At 49.2% G+C, this 11060-nt stretch overlaps 1 protein-coding gene across 2 annotated transcripts in view; it reads left to right on the top strand.

Annotated features, from left to right (window-relative positions):
* Positions 1–1160: 1160 nt before the first annotated feature.
* TMEM184B (transmembrane protein 184B) overlaps positions 1161–11060 on the top strand; it is a 30373-nt gene continuing 20473 nt past the window's right edge. Inside the window, exon 1 of one of the 2 annotated variants that reach the window (XM_075427825.1) lies at positions 1161–1311. The gene's annotated coding sequence lies outside the window, so the exon portion shown is untranslated. The remainder of the gene's footprint in view (positions 1312–11060) is intronic. The other variant, XM_075427824.1, reaches the window with a different exon arrangement.

Raw genomic sequence — 11060 nt, 5'->3', positions numbered from 1 at the left:
TCTGAGCTGATCTCTGCTGTTGCAGCCTTGGAACAGCGAGAGCCATGTGAAATCTGATTCAGGATCTCTGGGTTCCTGGATCTGAGCCTCTGGCATCCTGTGCGGCTGGCCCTGGGCAGGAGCGGGATGGGACCTTTCCACGCCGCTGGCTTTGGCAGTGTGCCAGGTTCGGCAGAGGCGCACCCTGGGGTTTGTATTTTCTTGCTTTATTCTGTCCTCAAATCGCAGAGGCGGGGGAAGGAGAGGGGTCAGAACAGCAGCCCTGAGCACCTGTCGACAGCGCTGTGCCTGCCCCGGAGTGGCACCGGCTGCTCTGGAGTCTGTGGTGGTGGGGTTTGTTTGGGTTTCTCCTCCTTCGGCTGCCTGACCTGTCTGGCAGTGAATTCCTAAATTTTAATACTGATTTGTTTCTAAATGGCTGCTCCTGTGGTTAGCGCAGGGAAGCATTATCCGGGTGAGAGGCATATTTCTTGCGGGTAGTGTGAAAACTCCTGAAATTGATCTTTCAGAAACACCAGCTGGGAATAAATGGTGGATCTTGGAGACTTCGAAAATTCCTTCCGAGCCTGTTCTCCAGCAGCTGAGCGGGAAGAGCGGCTCCTCCGTTTGCCTGCAGCAGGGGGCTTCCAGCTCCTCGGGTGGGAGGGGAGGGGGTGGTGCAGGGGTAGGGGCGATGCTCCTGTTGCCTCCGTTCCCAGTGGGTTTTTGAGGGACCGAAAAGGAACTGGACTTTTCCCCTCCTAAATCTGGTTTCCTGTGGGGAAGAACGGTAGAATCATCAAGGTTGGAGAAGACCTGCAAGGTCATCACATCCAACCGTCACCCCATCACCCCCACGCCTGCTGAACCATGTCCCCAAGTGCCACGTCTGCATGTGTCGAACACCTCCAGGGATGGTGACCCCACCGCCTCCCTCGGCCGCCTGTCCCCGTGCCTCACCGCTCTCTCAGTAAAGACATTTTTCCGGATCTCCAGTCTAAGCCTCCCCTGACGCGACCTGAGGCCATTACCGTCCCTACGTAGAAGACAGCACCCGGCTCCACTCCCCTGACGGCGCCGCCGCGGCCTCTTTAAGAGCCAGGCGGTGACGTCACCCCGCTCCCCCGCCCGTGCGGCGCGGGGAGTGGGCGGGGCGCGCTGCGCCGTGCGCAGGCGCGGCGGGCCGGGGTGGGCCCGGCGTCGCTATGGGCTCCTGAGGCCCTCAGCGCCGCTGCCGGCGCCCGCGGGGCCGAGGGGCAGGGCCCGACCCGAGCCCTCCTCACCCCAACGGGCTGCGCCGAGCCGGGCCGAGCCCCGCCCGCCCAGCGGGAGGTAAGACGTGGCGGGGGCGGGGTGGCCGCGGAGTCTTGAGGGGCCGCGGGGGTGCCCGGTGAGGCCCCCGCAGACTCACCCCACGCGTCGGCCCGGTGTAGGCCGCGACCTGCCCCCCCCACCTGCCCCCAGTCCCTTCTCCTCCTCCTCCCCTTCCCCGGCGTGGCCTGCACCGTCCCCCCCGGTGCGGCCCCGCAGCCCTCCTCCTCCCCCTTCCCCTCTGTGAGGCCCCTGCCATTCCCCCTCCAAGCGCGTTCCCCACGCGTGGCCTCCGCGCCCCTCTCCCCACACGCTCCCAGCGCGGCCCACGCACCCCACAGCCCCCCCCACACCCCCAGACGCAGCCCACGCCGTCTGCTCCCCAGCACCGCCTTGCTGCAGCCCGCCCGGCCTCCCCAGCCACGCACACGCGTGGGCCCAGCGCGGCCCGTGGTGCCGGAGCAAGGACGGTGGACACCGGGCTTGTGTTTGCTGTGCTCCCCTTCCCTCCCCGGTTCAGGCTGCGTGGGCTGCCAGGAGCCGCGTGTGCGCTGGCGTGGAAGGTGGGTGAGGGGGCTGTGACTACTGGATCGCAGGTGAGTGGCGGTCGGGCTTGTTCGGATGCTCACGGTGGCTTGAAATTCTCAGTTGCTTCGTGAGGGCTAATCCGGTCTTGGCAGCGTGTGGTGGAAGGAGGGCTGTGGGAGAACGTGTGTGTGACTGGGTTCTGGTAAGTGGTGATCTGGGAAAGGGGCTGGAGTCGTTTCAGGGACAGCTCTATGAAAGCTACTTTGGAACACCACGAAGCTGTCCAGAGTGGGAGGAAGAGGAGTGGGAAATCTAGAGGAAATACTGAAGATGCTTCCTCCTTACAGAAAGTCTTAAACCGTTCTTGCCACATAAGGAGCTTGAACAGGAGTGGTTATTGAAGGCATGGATAGGCTTCCCCAGAGAGAAGACTGTTTACCTCCGTTGAAGGGAAAAATAGAAGGCACTGATCAATAACAGAGTGAAGGCTAACAGGATGAATAGAAATGTCTATTTCCTATCTTGCAAGAAAAAGGCAACAATCGATGCAAATGTAATAAAGCGTACATCCCACTAACAAAGACTTGTCCTGTTTAACAAAGATAAACTCTCACGCTTTTAGGATGTCGGCTAAGTACTAAACAATAGGGCTTTAGGGAGAGTTTTTTTGATGGTGTAGGTATTCCACAAAGGCCTACTTCAGGCTTTTTTTCACCATTGTCCCCAAGAAAATGGGCTTCGAATCTGCCCTGGTCTAGTGGAGCAGTTTTGAAGTCCTTAATGCCGTCGTTGTTATGGTTGTGCTGTAAAGCTTAAGTGGCACATATGCAGCAGGTGGCTGTTTCTGCGCCTGGAGCAGAAGCGATTTGGTCTTGCTGTAAAATGATGGGGAAAGCATTGCTGCTGAAGTCAGTGTTTCTAACCAGTTCGGTGGGGTGGGAAGATGTTTTGCTTGTATTCTGCCTGGGTCTTTATAGTCAGTTCAGAGCACAGAACGGGTTGTGTTGTGGAGATGTGGGGCAGGGGGAGGAATGACTGCAGGTCACTCCGGCATCTTTTGTACTTTTCAGTGGGGCCCAGCTACAGGACAAGGGGCAATGGGCACAAACTGAAGCATAGGAAGTTCCAGCTGAACGTGAGGAAGAACTTCCCTCTGAGGGTGATGGAGCACTGGAACAGGCTGCCCAGGGAGGTTGTGGAGTCTCCTTCTCTGGAGATATTCAAGACCCGCCTGGGCGTGGTCCTGTGCAGCCTGCTGTAGGTGACCCTGCTTTGGCAGGGGGGTTGGACTAGATGACCCACAGAGGTCCCTTCCAACCCTGAACATTCTGTGATTCTGTATTTTTATTTGGCCCTCTCCTTGGGACACATGGCAGTTAGAAGGTTTAGACATGTACAAGCTGGTCAGAAAATAAAGTTCAGCATGACTAGCTGGTTGGGCGTAACGAAAGCATTCCAAACTGGCTGATTTCTAATCATTTGACAGAATCCAGCTAGAAATCTGCCTTGTTCTCTGTCAGCTTGTTTGCCTGTTAGCTGGTAGCAGGCTGGGAAATGAGCTTTTGCAGTTGTGGGATTAGGGTTCTTTTATTCTCATGAGTAAAGGAAGTATATATTTTTTTTCCCCCCAACTCATAATTAAAGTAACTTTTAAAATGCCTTCCCCCTCCCCCCCCATGTCAGTCCCTTTCTCTATCCAGTTCTACTGCAGAGTTAACTAAAACGTCTAGTAAGCATGTTTTGACTTAAGACAACAACCTTTTAATTTTCATGTGATGGAACTCAGCCTTCATCCCTCCTCCCCTCCTGTTTTGGGTCTATGTTTAATTGGCTTATGTTTGGAGTAGTGGAGATGAGCTCTTGCCTGCTCCTTCTAGCAGAAGTGCCTGTTTCATTTTCCAGCAGCTCAAAGGATAGGCTGGAGCTGTTGCAGCGATGACTGGTGGGAGCAGTGAATTCCTCAGCAGGTGTTTGTTGCTTGGTTCTAGCTGCTTTGAGAGCCCAGTGTTGCATTGTTCTGAGTATTGAAGGTTGAGGTAAAATATGAAGTTGCAAATCAGACTTTTTGATTCTGAAGGGCCGCTGCTGTGACTAGCTTTCACAAGGGTTTTCAGGCTAAAGTTAAGGAAACCGAGGTTATAAAGCAGTGGTGAATGTACAGGTTGGGCTGTCTGCAGAATCAAGAGAACAGTACAGCCTCAGAGAGAAATTGCGCTTAACCTTTGTACAGTAGAGCTTGCCTAGTACCTGACTGCTGCTAGCTATCTGCGTAACAAAACCGCTCTGTGTTATTGAACAGTCATGGCTGGGGGCAGAAGCTTTTCTCTGTTTTAAAGCTTGTGATTGATTGTACTCGCTGAGGCCCTGGAAAACTGAGATGTTGTAGAGAATGGCATCAGGTTTGGGTTTTGTGTGCTGACTTGCCCATCTGTTGGCTTGAAGCGGTGTGTGTGTTGTGTGCTGTTCTCGCCTCTTCCCAAACTCTTTGGGGTTTTCTTTCTTGTGGTGGAAGAGCGGTTTCCTGCGAAGACACTGCACCCTACCAGACTCTGAAAGCAGTTTGACACTGTGATAAGATGGATTAAAACACTTAGCTTAAACAACTGTAAATATGATAGTGCTTGGACTGGAAACGCCCTTTTGAAAATGAGAGAGAGTAACTGGACATGTTTTCAGAGCAGCGATTCCCCAGGAAGGTTTGGAGGTGAAATTCTGCCAGCTGAAGCAGTGAGCTGCAGCCACCCTCCAGGAGTCTTGCCTCGAAGTTTTCCTCCTCTAGGAAGAGGCAGGGTACTGGAGTACTTGCTTGTGTTATAACCAAGTTCTCTCTAGTCTTAAAAAATCAGCACAACCTGCATGGGGATTCTGTTTGTGATGGTGTAAGTAACATGTCTGTGAATGCAACAGAGCAAACTGTGTCCAGGGAAAATGCCGTGTGTAGGCAAGCTGCCCAAGAACCGTGCTGTATCTGGGTCTGAATAGGTCTTTATACCCCCCCCCCCCCCCCCCCCCCGAGAGGCATAATGTACAGGAAACCTGAAAAGGGAAATAACTTACATGCTCTGCCTGCAGCAGTGAATGTCCTTTAACCCGTAGAGCACCTGGATATTTATCTTCCCACCCTGAAGTCTGTCTCTGGATTGAAAGGGTGGGAATACTGCTATAATTATCTTACAGTCACAGTGCCTGGGAGCCTGATGATACTGAAAGGATCAGCTGTCTGAGGATGTTGTATAACAGAGAACGACCAAGAGCATGGAGAGACGGTGTCACGGCCTCAGATTTTTTTGTGTCTAACCCAAAAGCTTTCCTCTCAGCCTGGGTATGTTGTACATCTGGCCCCGATCAAATTCCCTGGCAAAAAGGTAGAAAAAGGTCTCTCTGGTTCAGCAAAGAAAACGACTGCAGCGTGTTATGTAGCGCAGCAGTGAGGCTTTGAAAAGTAGATGAGATGAAATAATACCTTAAAAGCTGACCTTGCTGGCCCATTGTTCCCTCCTCAGACTGCGGAACATGACATGGATGCTATTGGAGGCTGCTGAGCTGATTGCTTGGGAGCCTGCAGTTGTCTGGTCATCTCCAGCACAGATCCAGCCCAAGCAGCAGCAGTGAAAGCTGCCAGGCTTCTGTCCAGGTTACTTAAAATGAACCTGGACAAGCCAGTCATCTGAGAAGGCAAGTTAGAAGAGGGTGAATTTCTCACCACATCTGTCTCCTCCTTGCCAGTTTTGCTAGGAAAGACTCGTTAATGGTGAGTGAAGCTGCTATTTGCAGCTAATTATTCCCCAGGAGCCGGGAGTGGCTTCTCTCCTCCTCCAAACTCTCCTGACTTTCAGACTTTCTTTCACCTGTCCCAATGGCTTTGTAATGGCACTGATTTTACAGTAGAGTTTTAAGCTAGAAGTTATTCATATAAATTCCCATTTAGGCAACTTCATCTAACTGGGTAATTTAATGTTACTGTGTCTGGAAAAATTGGGTTGAAGCTTTGTCTTTTTTTAAGCTTGGTGTGCCCCTTTCTGCACAGAGGAAATGCATTTCTGTTGCTGACTTCTGTGATAGAGAAGGGAGACTTCAGAATCGCCTCGAACTGTGTTTTAGTAGCTGTTGGCATCTGTCAGCTTCTAACAGTACTGGTGACTTCTCTGCAGACCTCTGTGGCCAGTGTCGGTGCCGAGTCAGGAAAGGCCGAGCAGCCTTTAGCCACGAGTATGGCGTCAGTAGCCTTCGGAAGGGGGCTTCTCCCACTGATGCTGTCTGCTTGCTGTGCTTTAGCCAGCAAGGGTGAGAATGGTTTCCTCCCTCAGGCATTGCACTCTACCTGTGAGCTTCCAGAGGTAGGTTTTGCATAAGGGAAGTGCTCTGTCTGGGCGCATTCTTTAATTAGCAAAGCTGCCATGCTGATGTGTCTGGGTCTTGGCATCTTGTGTGAGGAGGAGCTCTCCTCTTCCAGGAGTCCGGGAATACAGAGCGCCTGATTCTGCTTTTGGAAGTCTGCACCTGTAGCATGGAGCAGCAGGGCAGGAGATAAGTGTGGAGGAGGCAGCGTTGAACAGGAGTAATGAAATTAGGGGTCAGTGAGTTTTGGGAATTGTGAGCATGTGTCTCATGTCCGGAGTTTAAAAACAAGCAAAAAAAAAAAAAGCAACAACCCACAAACATAAATAAACAGATCGGATGTTATTTTGGCAATAACGGAATGGCTTCATAATGACTGGCTTTGGGTGCTCTGTTGTGAACCACTGACAGTGCTCATTACTGCTGTATACTTGCATCAGAAGGATTGCTAGGGAAGTCAGATGTGCCATCTCCCTCATATGCATCGCTGCACAGTTGCCTAGGCATGTGATAAGATGTCTGGGTTCTTCCAGCACATTTGCGTGCTCAGTTTAAGTATGGATCTGATCTGATAGATTCTGTATGTTATATTCTGTGTGGAAAAGTATGCTTCAATATAAAAAAAACTCCCTTCATGTGTGACTGCCACAGGGTCAATGGCTTTCGATCCTACTGCACAGTTTGACTTCTGATTCTTCTTAGAGTAACTGTATATCATGTGGCAACTTTAAAACTGTTGTCTCCTCTGTTTTGGCACTTGGAAGTGGGGAAGGATGAATGCAAGTGGTGATGGAATAAGTTCTGATTAGAGTTTGTTCTTGAGAATGTGGAAAACGAAATGCAAACTGCCTTTGTTATGCCTGACAGAAGTGTTTACAACACATACCTTTTGTTGTTGTCTCCCTCCCCTCTGCTACTTGCAGAATACCTTTGTAGTCTTTCTGTGTTTCTCTCCTGGGAGCAGAGGGCTTTATGGGTTTGTGTGGAGCGGGGCTGCTGGGAATATGTGAAAGGTATGCAGCGCAAGGCCCCAGTATGCTTGATCCTGCCCTTAAAGGAGCAGTTGGAAGGCTGGGGAACATCCCTTCTCCTCCTTTCTCTTTTTTTCCCTGTCTCCTTCCAAAAAAAGACTGGATGTTGGATGTTGACCTATCACAATGTGGGTCAGTCCACAAAAAAAAGAGGAGGGGGATGGAGGGAGGAGGGCTGTGTGAGTACAGCGAGACAACAGAAATTAATAGAGCAGAAAAAAACTCTGGAAAGAAGAGTGCACGGCTCAGGGTAAAAGGGTTTTATTGTTGATTCTGAGTTTTTAAATGGGTGCATGGGGAGGGAAAGCTGCTCTCTCTTTGGATGACTCTGTATGGATTAGCAAAATGGGTGGGGGGTTCTGTGAACTGGAAGTGGAGAAGATTTTTGTGATATACTCGGAGTTTAATTTCCTTAAAATGGGAAAAGAAGTTGAAGGTTAAATTGTTCGTGTGTACGGTATGCCCTTACATGTACGTGGGTGTCGGATCATCTCTTGAATATGTCTTAGTGGGTGTGTACCGTGCCCTGTGATTCGGTCCTCCTAGCTGCCTGACTCCTCTGCCTTCTGCTTCTGATGCTAATGGGTCTCCCTGCTCCGCTGACGCTACTGGTTTTATGTCCCAGTGACACTTTTCTCTTGTTTCACTGACTATGCTGACAACTGTTTTGAAAATTGTGACCGGGCAAAATCTCTTCAGCATTCAGACTGCTTACACCTCTGGAGAAATAACATTGTGAAGAACTGCATTTGGATCTGAAGTTGTTGTGCAGGGAGAGGAGTCGTGCGTTAAGCTGATACAAGGCGCAGTAACTGTAGATTCAATCACTGTGTGTTTTTGTAAATCGTGTTGAATGCCGGTCTTCTAGCTGAGCACGGTATTGCTCACGTGTTTGGAGTTACATATGGGTGCTTGTGTATGAAGTGCATGCTGTGGGGTGACTTTCACTGACTTGAGATGAGGAAAGCTTTGCCCAGCATAAACAGTAAAATGTAAATGAGTTGTAGTAGTAAAAATTGCATCCCAGATCACATACTTAACTCGCAGATTGTTTTGGGAATGCTACTGGAGAGCTTAACAATGCACTGTTGGGACCTTTTCATGTCTCATACAGCTAACCAAACTAGATGTCACCCCAGAGAGCTAAAGCAATTTAAGAAGTAATATATTTAAAAGCATTTGATTTTCTTTTATTGCTGTCAGTTACTGTATGGCATTAAGTTATTTTGTCCTAACTCTCTTCCTTCTCCTTTTGCTACTTTTTGTCAGATCAGCTGGTGACGCCATGCCTTTGGGGGTTGAAAAGACCTTAAATCAATTATGAATTTGCAATATATACACCTAGCACAATGGAAAGAGCTGATCCCAGCTGGCAGTGCTAGGCATCCCAATAATTAACATAGTCTAAAATAAACCTTGAACCATTTTGCCGTGTGTTCTTTTACTCCCTGTAAGTCTAGGGGACATTCTGAAAACCATACAGCTCCTGCTTTCACTAATGTAAAGCTCTGGCTTGTGTCGTGATAGATGCAGAAAATTCAGACTTTAAATCACCTACCACATGGCACTTCTGCATTGGTCTTTTTGGGTCCAGAATAAGGGTAGTTTAATAGAGAAACTCTCGGAGGAATCAGAAGTTAAAAGGGGAGTGGAAAATGGCTTTGTGGTATCTTAACAGAAACAAAGTTCAGCATGGTGGATATTTAAAACTACAGTAAGTGTGGAGTAGGTTTTAAGGAGGAGCAATTTCTTGCCTCGTAGCTTTCCAGGAGAACCATGCAGCCAGGTCATGCATGTCTTGTTGGATCGTATCTAGTATAGCAGAAGGAGGCTTAGCTGTTAAGACTCTTTCGTGGGATAACTTTGTGTATCATTCTTTGCTCTCTCAGCAGTTTAGAAATGAAATACTTTTAGCCTTGGAGGAGATGATCTATTTTAAAAACACAGATTGTGTTTGCAGATGGCAGAGAATGGCTTCATTGATGTCGTTCGGGGTTCCTTTCCTACCGAGGCTGGGACAAAGCGAGCCCGCTGGCGCCAGCAACACGACGGAGCGAGTTTTGCTCTGAGTAGGCAGCCTGCTCCTCCTTTACTAGGCTCTCTGAGTACGTGTTCAGAAGTACCCCTAGGAACTGAAGGACAGAGCTTGAACATTTCTTTCCTTCTCTTACACCACTTTTGTTGTGTTAGGAATGGGGTTTATGTATTTGTGTTTGTTTATCTTTATGCAGAAATAGCTCTTCCTCAGTGGTAACATTTTCCATGCCTTTACACAAGCCCAAAATGAAGTTTTTTTGTTTTCACTTGTGCCACGTCCCTTCTGTTTACTGTTCTGAGTTTATTTTTGGTGGAAGAAGCTGCTATGTTAATGTTGGAGGCAGAAGGCCTCTGTTTCCAAAAGATACAGGAATGGCAGTCTGCTCCTGATCGAGAATTACTGCACTGCTGGTTTTCTGGGGATGCAGGCCCTGAGACGCCCCCGCTAGCTTTACATCGGTGCGGTGTCTGTAACAGCACGCGTCCTCAGGCAGGCTGGAGCCTGTTCTCTATCAAGAATCTCAGTAACAGTGTTTTGTGTCTCTTAAGTTTTTATCAGGATAGTTATCGTGATATAAATAGCATACGCTTTGCTTTATTTTCTTTTCTCCTCCTTGCATTGAGAGCAGACCCTAATACTCCTAAAGTGCTTTCAGAAGATCTGTTAGATAAGTTTAAGCCGGTATGAAGTTGATGTTCAAGCTAATGCCCTAGCAGTATGAGGTCCTGGCTTGCTCTAATGTGCGTAACTTGTAATGTCACCTAGGCAGGAACACGTAACAGCTTGTTGGGAATGGCGTTGTCATCTCTGCTTGCCACGCATGGGTTGTAGAGTACAGACCTCATGCAGACCTAAGCATTGCCTGAAGCTCCTGGAGCCCACGTACAGGCATCCTACCAGCTGATCCAAGTTTCCTGCAGCCATCCCGAAATACACCTCAGCCTGTGTCCGAAAGCCCTGTGTGCTTACCCAGATGTACTTTTCTGCGTGTGTGTCTCCAGTTACCAAAGTTTGGTGCTTTTCCTGACGACTGTCCATTCTCCTGGTCCTGTTGAGGATGTGGTGTGTTGCAGGTTACCTCAGGGGGGAGCAAGGTAGTCAGCTGGGGATGGGGAAACCTTCAAGTGCGAAATTTAGAAGTGTTGAAATACTTTCCTTTGATATGTTTAGGAGAGCCCTCCAGAGAGGAAGAATAAGCGTGCAAGTAATTTTACTCTCCCTTGAAGTGCAGTTAATGAGGTGGAGGTGAAAGAGATGGGCAGAGGGGATGGGATATGTCAGAAGAGTAAAGAACTCTTCAAAATTTGTTATGTGTTACATGGGTTTGGTTTGTATTGCATTGGTAATTAGGGTTTCTAAATACCCCTAATTTGCCATATGGTAATGTCAAGTGCCTTCCTCATGGTTTGTACCTCGCAGTGCTGGGAACTGTACGGGCAGAGAACAAAAAGATAGTTGTCCCAAGGAGCTTAAAATGCGCAAGAAAAAACAGATAAATGTAGCCAGCTGGGAGGAGCACACGGAGAAGAGATCACAGCCAGTTGCACAGCTCGAGTAGCAAAGTGGGAGAATGGAGAGAATTGAGGTGAATGTGAAATAGCTTTGTGGTTGTTGGAAAGGACCTTTTTCCCCAGGTGTGAGAGGAAGCAGGAAGGTGTGTGTTGTGGCACTGACGTGGGCTGTGGTGGAGGTAGGTGTCCAAGAAACAAGTGTGAAAACACATCCACTGTGTCAGGTAAGAGGGAAGCTGCTTACACCATGATGCTCGATCTGTGGCTTGTCAAGGCAGCGTGGTTGCTGTGATGTGCTCCCAGGCATCACCTTTGCTGGAAACC

This window comes from Opisthocomus hoazin, chromosome 8 (genome assembly GCF_030867145.1).
Source record: "Opisthocomus hoazin isolate bOpiHoa1 chromosome 8, bOpiHoa1.hap1, whole genome shotgun sequence".
NCBI classification, from domain to species: domain Eukaryota; kingdom Metazoa; phylum Chordata; class Aves; order Opisthocomiformes; family Opisthocomidae; genus Opisthocomus; species Opisthocomus hoazin.
Note: the sequence above shows the minus strand (reverse complement) of the source record. Positions and strands in the feature narration are given on the sequence as shown.